Source organism: Fukomys damarensis, unplaced genomic scaffold (genome assembly GCF_012274545.1).
Source record: "Fukomys damarensis isolate Sample0158 unplaced genomic scaffold, DMR_v1.0_HiC HiC_scaffold_39, whole genome shotgun sequence".
Lineage (NCBI taxonomy): Eukaryota > Metazoa > Chordata > Mammalia > Rodentia > Bathyergidae > Fukomys > Fukomys damarensis.
In genome coordinates, this window is record NW_022900951.1 from 98,805,469 (window position 1) to 98,813,481 (window position 8,013).

The window sequence follows — 8,013 nt, forward strand, 5'->3', positions numbered from 1 at the left end:
TTTTTTTTTTTTTTTTTTTTTTGAGACAAGGAATCACTATGTAGTTGAGACTGACCTGAAACTACTAGGCAGCCCAGGCTTGTCTTGAACTCACAGTGATCCTCCTGCCTCAGCCTCCCAAGTACTGGGATGACAGGCGTGTGCCACCAAACCCAGCTCAATAGTGTCTTAATATGTACCTGTTACTGACATGACACTTTGAAGCATGAACTCTTTTTCTACCGCCAAAGTTTCTGAGTGACATTATAATGAAACTGAGGCCAGAAGCATAACCTAGGAATCTTTGTGTAAATTAAAATAAAAAGCAAATGACAAAATGAAATAATTTTAAAAGCAAGTTTTCTGGAACCTTTCAGCAATGACCATGTAGGCTTGATTGTCAATTTGGAAGTTTTATGGAGAACTTTTAAAATATGGCAATATTCTTAATTGTATATCTTCATAGATTTTTTACATGTGTATAGACCCATGCATCCACACCCTATGTCAAAATATAGGATACATTCAGCAAAGCAAATGGCTTTCTCATATTCCTTTCCAGTTGAAATTGCTGTACCAGATATAATCACTAGGCTTGGTCTTGAACTGCACCTGAAAGTTGCCTTTCTGAAGGCATTCTTCTGTGTCAGCCCACTTTTACTCTTGATTATGTCTATAAGACCAATCCATATTGCTACATGAATTTCATTATTTAATGCTTAGGCAGTATTCTATTATAGTAATAATTATTTATCCCATTGTTGATACACATAAAAATTGCTTTCAAATTTCTCCATTGTGAATTGAGTTGCTTTGAGTATTATGAGCATATTTGTGTATATCTATCTGTGACTAGAGACATACATTCTCCGTAGGTACATACCTAGGAATTTAAGCTACATGTTTACCTTTAATAGAGACTGCCACAGAATTTTGCAAAAGGGTTTTACCATGTATATTTTCATTCATGATATATATGAGTTCTTGTTGCTGTATACAGCTTTGCTAATATTTGGTGTCGGGTATTATTTTCAATGTTAGTAATTTTGTCATGTGCATGGTAAAAGTTAATGAGAGTTTAACTCTGAATCCTTGATGACTTGTAATGCATGGTACTTTTCCCTGTTACACATTGTAAGTTAAACTGAAAAATATACAAACTTATTTTTTAAATATATTATTGTATATATGGTTTGGATCTTGTATTTAATTACATATAGTAAATTTATTTACACAAGTGCAAAATGAATTATTTCTCCTTATTAGAAGAGAAATCAGCACAGATAATGTCAGAACAATACAAAGTCCTTCTTCTCTTCTTTACATTTGGTGAGTTATGTGACCTGTGGATATAATATGTTTTCTTTTATTTTGCCATAAGTTATGGTAATTAAAAATTGTGTTAATTTTGGGAAATGTGTATATGTATATGTATATATGTGTATAGGTATGTATATGTATGTGTAACAGTGTAATCAATTTTGATACTCTTACCTTTACCTATATAACTTCTTTTTTTTTTTTTTTGACAGAGTCTCACTATGTGGTTGAGACTGACCTGGAACTCATTATGTAGCCCAGGCTGGTCTTGAACTCACAGCGATTCTCCTGCCTCAGCCTCCTGAGTGCTGGGATTACACACGTGTGCAACCACGCTCAGGCCTATATAACTTCTTTATCTGTGCTTCTATTGATGGGTACCTAGGTTGCGTCCATAGTAGCTATGGTTAATTGTCCTGACATAAACGTAGATATGAATGTGTCATTGTAGTATAATGTCTTCAACTATTTCAGAAATAGGTATAGCTTGGTCAAATGGAATTTCTTTTTTTAGTTTTTTGAGATGTCCCCATAGTGCTTTCTGTAGTGGTTATGCTAGTTTACATTCCCACCTACAATCTAGAAGGGTTCCATTCCCTCAGTACCCTCACCAGCAGTAGTTCTTCCTCCTGTGTCTGAGGCCTTGATGATTTAATGGAATCTCACAGTTGCTTTGATTGGCATTTCCATGGTGTACAAAGATGTTGAATTTTTCAGAGGAGCAGTTGATGAAATTTTTTCCCCAATTTTGTAAATTATCGCCTCACTTTGTTAGTTATTTCCTTTGTTGTGCAGAAGTTTTTAATTTGACATAATGCTATTTTTTTTTCTTGGTATTATTTCTTGTGCTATTTGAGTTGCATTCAGGAAGTTCTTGAATATGCCTGTCTTCAAAGAGTTTTCCTATTTTATCTCCCCAAAGTTCCAGTGCTTTTGTTTTTATATGTAGGTTTTGACTAATTTGATTTGATTTGATTACAGGTGAGAGACATGAGTAACCATATTTCTACACATTAGTAACCATATTTCCCAGGATCACTTGTTAAAGAGATTTTCTTTTCTCAAACATCTGTTTTTAGCATCTTTGTCAAGTATCAGATAGGTAAAGGTACATGGGGTTGATTATGTGTATTCCATTTTACTCCATTCATCTACATGACTACTTTTGCCAGTACCATGCTTCTTTTGTTAATATAACTTTGTATTATAAGTTGAAATTCAGAATTATAATGCCACTCACTTTGCACTATTTGATCAAGATTACCTTGGTTATTTTGTATCTCTTCTGGTTCTATATAAATTTATTATTTATTTTTAGCTTTCTTAAAAAATGTTGACATTTTTAGGAATTACATTAAATCTATATATCACTTTTGGCAGTATGGCCATTTTGTTGATACTGATCCTGCCTGAATATGGAAGAAGAAGAATTTCAATTTTACTGATCTCAATCCTTTTCTTCACAGTATTATAGTATTCATTACAGAAGGCTTTCACTGCTTTGATTAAATTGATTCCAAAGGATTGTTCTTTTTTTTTAATTGAGTTTATTGGTACATTTTAGGGATACAGTACAGTTATATTCATTACTGGGATCTTGTACCTTTACATGACAGGTCTTGGTTCTCATTTTTTCCCCTTGTCCCTGCCCTCCCTTCACCCCTCCTCCTCTCCCCATTTACAAACACTTTATTTCCATTTTTTCATTTTCTCATTTTTTTTTCTTTTCCCTTATTCCCTTTCCCCAACCCTTCCCACTTCCCCTACACCTTTGGCCCTTTTCTTCCTATTTCACATTGTCAGTTATCTCACTCTGATCTTCTTGAAGCTGCTGCAAATAGAATTGTTTTCCTGAATTCTTCTTCAATGGTTTCCTTGTTGGTGTACACAAATGCTATTGACTTTGGGGTATTGAGTTTGTAGTTTGAATTTGTTTATTACCTTTGGTGATACTTTTTGGGTCTTCCATGTAATTGACCATATCATCTGTAAATAAATATTGTTTGACTTGTTCTGTTCATGTTTGTATCACCTTTGTTTTGTTTACCTAATTGCTGTGATAAAGTTTCAAATACTAGTTTGAAGAGGAGTATTGAGAGTAAACAACCTTTTTTAATTTCTGACTTTAGAGGCAATGATTCATGACTTACCTTTTTTTCTGGTACCAGGGATTGAACTCATTTGTGCTTGTGAGGGAGGCATAGTGCCACTGAGCTAAATCCTCAGCCCAAGTTCTCCTTTTTCTATGATGATGGAAGTACATTTGTCATAAAAAGCTTTTATCAACTTGAGGTAAGATCCTTTTATACATATTTTATTAGAGTTTCTAACAAGAGCACCTGTTGAATTTTGTCAAAGGCTTTCTATGTATCTACTGACTTGACCATGTGATTTTTTTTCCTTGCTTCAGTCTATGTAGGTATTACTTTTAGTGATTTACATATATTGCACCATCCTTTAATCCTGGGATTAAACTGACCTTGGCATGATCTGTTTAATGATTTTTTTGCATTCTTTCTGGGAATATAGAGATTCCTCAGATCATGAATGATTTTGTTTGAAAACCTAAGTATGTGGCAAAATTGTGTTTTTGTTTGCAAACTCTGAATTGACTGACAAACACAACCTTAGCCCTCTTTCCCACACAACCACATATGTGGCAATCTTTTCCAATATTGTAGAAAAAATTATGTTCACAGACTGAGGCACCACTCTATATTATTAAGCATAATTACATCTAATTTCATCAAGGATATTGGCCTGTCATTTTCATTTTTTTGTTGAGCTCTTGACTTTTTTTATGACAGTAATGTGGGCTTCATAGTATGAGTTTAGCAATATTTCTCTGAAATTCATAGAAGATTTTGTAGTGCTGACATTAGTTCTTCTCTGAAATTCAGCAGTTAATCCATTGGCCATTGACTTTTCTCTGTTGAAATAGTTTTAATACTGTTATGGTTTATATCTAGATGTTGCCCCAAATCCTTATATGTTCATAAGTGGAACTTTTGGGCAGTGATTAGATTATCGCTGTGTGATACTCATCAATGGATCAGTCTCCTGGTGAGTTTATAGTTAAATTTTATGTTCAGAGATTAAGCCTGGTTGGAAGAGGTGGGTCACTGGGGTTGTGGGTCAGGAAAGATCTATCTCTGTTCCTCTTCTCTTGAGCACTCTGCTTTTTGACTGCCATACCTCCTCTACCATGCCACTGTACCATGCCATTCTGCTTGGGAACCAACCAACTATGGACTGGAACATCTACAAACTGTGAGTTATAATAAATCTTTCCTCCTTTAATTTATGGGTGTTAGATGTGTCTCCCAATAATGAATAATGTAACTAAGACAGATTTTTGGTAACAGAGAAATAGGGATAGTGCTGTAACGATACGTGACCATTTGGTTCAGAATCTTTTAGAACTGGTTTGGAGAAGTTTGGAAATGTTTGCAGCTAAAGAAGCAGCTTTAGAATTCAGTAAGCTGAGCTTGATGGGAAATTCTGGTTAGAGGTGAGGGGAGCAGAATGAAAGGATGGGAATTGAGCAGGAGACACGAACTCCCAAAACCAGACTTTTATTAAGGGGATGGGATGTAAAGGATAGGGTGCCAGGCTATCTAGAACAATGGTGAGAGCAGCCGTCAGGGGCTGGTTGGGCAAGGGGTTAGAGGGAGGGGAGCATAGTGGAGGTAGAAGTTTGGGTACAGCCAGAGGTGAGGTTTAAATCCACTGGTAGGATTGAATTGCCCAATGGGAAGGCCTAAAAGTGGGACAGCTTTGTGGTGGAAAAGTTGGGTCTTTGTTTCCCCAGAGTGATTTATTATCTGCTGGAAAGAGCCATTTACGATGTAGGGTTAGGGCCATCTAGCAGAGAACTGTGTCATTCCAGACTCTTGTTATTATGGAATAGGGGTTAAAGTCTCCTTTTCTGTGTGTGCTTTCTGCTGGCAAGGGGCATTGGCAAGAGTCAGGAGTGATAGATAGAGTTTCATGTGACAGTGGTACGATCCTCCATGGCAAGGGCTGGTAAACAGCCATGATGAGTTCACCAACTGTCTGGTTGGTAAAGGCTGGCAGCTGCTCCTGCAAGAAATTTTGAAAACAACAGAATAGACAGGGTCCAAATAGTAGGATTATGCAGAGAATAGTGAGGGGACACAGGAAAGAAAGAAGCCATGGAAGCTATTGGTCAAAGTATCCTGGCAGAGAGTGTAGTCAGTCTAGGTCTCATCTCCATTTTTCTGTGCACTCCCTGAACTCCTTTACCTTGTCCCCAACAATGCCAGATGATTGGTTTATAAAGTAGCAACATTCATTCCCCTAATAGGAGGCCTGTTCTTCCTCTTCTGCTGTTATTTTGGTGAGGGCCAGTCTATTCTGCAGTGCCACTCCAGCCAGCAAATTGATGTGGGACTCCAAGGTGACCAGAGTCATCTACCTTTTCTATATCTTCTTTTAGCTCTCAGGATAGGGAGTAATAGAAGTATGGTGATGTCAAGATTCCTGCCACCCCGGTGCCAATTCCGGCCAGTATACCAGCTCCCATCAGATAGGGAAGTACAGGGAGAGTGCACTTATTAAGGTAGTGGATAGGTGGCTGTTGTGAGGGCAAGAATTGCTGTAATAACTGAGTTTCTGTATAAATTGTGAGGGGAGGGCTAAGGAAGCCTACATAACAGAGGGAAGACTGCGTGGTGTTGAGACAGCAAAAGGCTTGGGAAAATGCAGACGTAAACCCTTAGGGAGGCAGGTTATATCTGACTTAGAAATATGAATAACTTTAGGACAAGGGGTAGAGTCATACTAATTTATGATGGATGAATTTATACAAGTACAATCACCATGTGTGGAGGGTTTTTAATGATTTACAAAGGGATCCAGTTAATGGAAATTTGTATGGGGACATGGGGCTGGAATCAGGGTGACAGGCACATCCAGCACTCAGTTTGGTTGCCTGGCACACTAAGCAGGGTGCTGTTGAAGAGGTACAGGAGTCTTTTATTTGTCTTAGCAGCTTTTTTCTGTGTGGACAAATCAAAATAGGGGTGGTGTTTCATAGGCTTTTGCTACGAGCTGTTCTTCTATCTCCTCCTATTGTTGCTTTAATGATTCTCAGTATGTTTTTAATGTCTGGCAGGCCCATGTACTGTGCCTTTCTTTACACATGGGATAGTCTAGAGATGTAATCTTTCCCATATAGTAGAACTGGAAATAAACAGGAGGAGTCAGTAACTGGAGTCCCTTTTCAAACCTAGCTTTATTACTATGGCATTATTTTGTACTTCATTATTCTTTTCTGCTGGTTGTTTAAGACCAAGTTAAAGTGAGACCTGTGCTAATCAACATGAACATCTTGCTATTTATCAAGCTCAGTTAACTCTCTTGAGACATTATTTTGGAACCATGCATAGAATCACCCAGCTCCTCTGTCAGTGTCAGCTGTCAGGATGGGTCAAAGCCATGCTTGACCATGTTGTTTTCAGTGAAAGCATGGAAGATTTTTCCTCTTTGTGACCCTCCATTGGCATACAGTATATTGGACCTCTGATGTCCAGCAATCTCCCTGCTCAGGACATTGGGTGACTTACCAAAGATATAAGATGTTGTAGAAAAGGATCCTTCATACCCTTGATCTTTGATGACCTTGGAGGGCCAGGGCCAAAGTAATGGCCATCTTCTTAGCCAAGTTACCTTTCTGGTGTTGGTCTGCACTTTTGTGGTTGAACACCCAGAAGAGAAGATCAGTGACATTAGTAGTGTAGGATCAATGAGCTTAACTGTTATAATTTTATCTGGACAGCAACCATTTTGGAATCTAAAATATAGTTAGAGAACTTTTAATTTAATCAATCATGGTTGTCCTTGTAGTTGATTTCCTGTAGAATAGTAAGAGAAAAGAACTTTAAATCAGGAGCCACACGTAATAATATTTTAGCATGACAATAATGCTAACATTATCTTTGTAACAAATTTAGATATGTATCTTAGTATAAAATAGCCATTGTTAAATGTATTCACTCCCCTCGAAAAACACATAAAAAAACCCCAGGAAACTCTTACTTATTACCCTTTGAGAAGATCCCATGTAAGGAAAATGTATGGGCCTATAAATGTACCTGTAATCATGAGTAGATGGAGCAGAAGAGAAGGGGGAATACCTGAATCAAAAGGTTATTGCCATAAACAATATGTTGTAATACCTGTATAGTCAGAAAACATGAATAAATTTTATACACCAGAAAAGTAGTAATAATTATTACAATTATATGAAATCTTATGTTTTGTAATGTAGCTTGGTACCAAAAGGATCTTTTTTAATAACACCTTATTTTTTCACAGAAAATTTTATATTTTGAAGATGACCAATATAAACATATCACAATAACATATTTAGAACTCAACCCTTTGATGATAACCACTGCAAATTTTTTATAACAGCATATTAAAAACATCAGGGATATTTACTGGGGATATCTCTTCCCATGAGGCTATGACAAATACTGGGGCTCCCATTAGAGAACAAAGACCAGAATAAATTTTTCTGAGCAGGTGCTTCATTATTCACCAACAGGAGACTACCCAAACTAAAAGTTTGCATTCAATTATCTTGACAAATATTTTTTTATTTAACCTGTAAAACCAGGTTGTAACAATCAATAATATATTTGTAACAAATAAAATCTCTCTCTCTCTCTCTCTCTCTCTCTCTATCTC

General features: G+C 36.7%; 1 pseudogene; it reads left to right on the forward strand.

The window, feature by feature from the left end:
* Positions 1–8,013, forward strand: part of LOC104855656 — a 31,688-nt pseudogene that overhangs the window by 6,878 nt on the left and 16,797 nt on the right.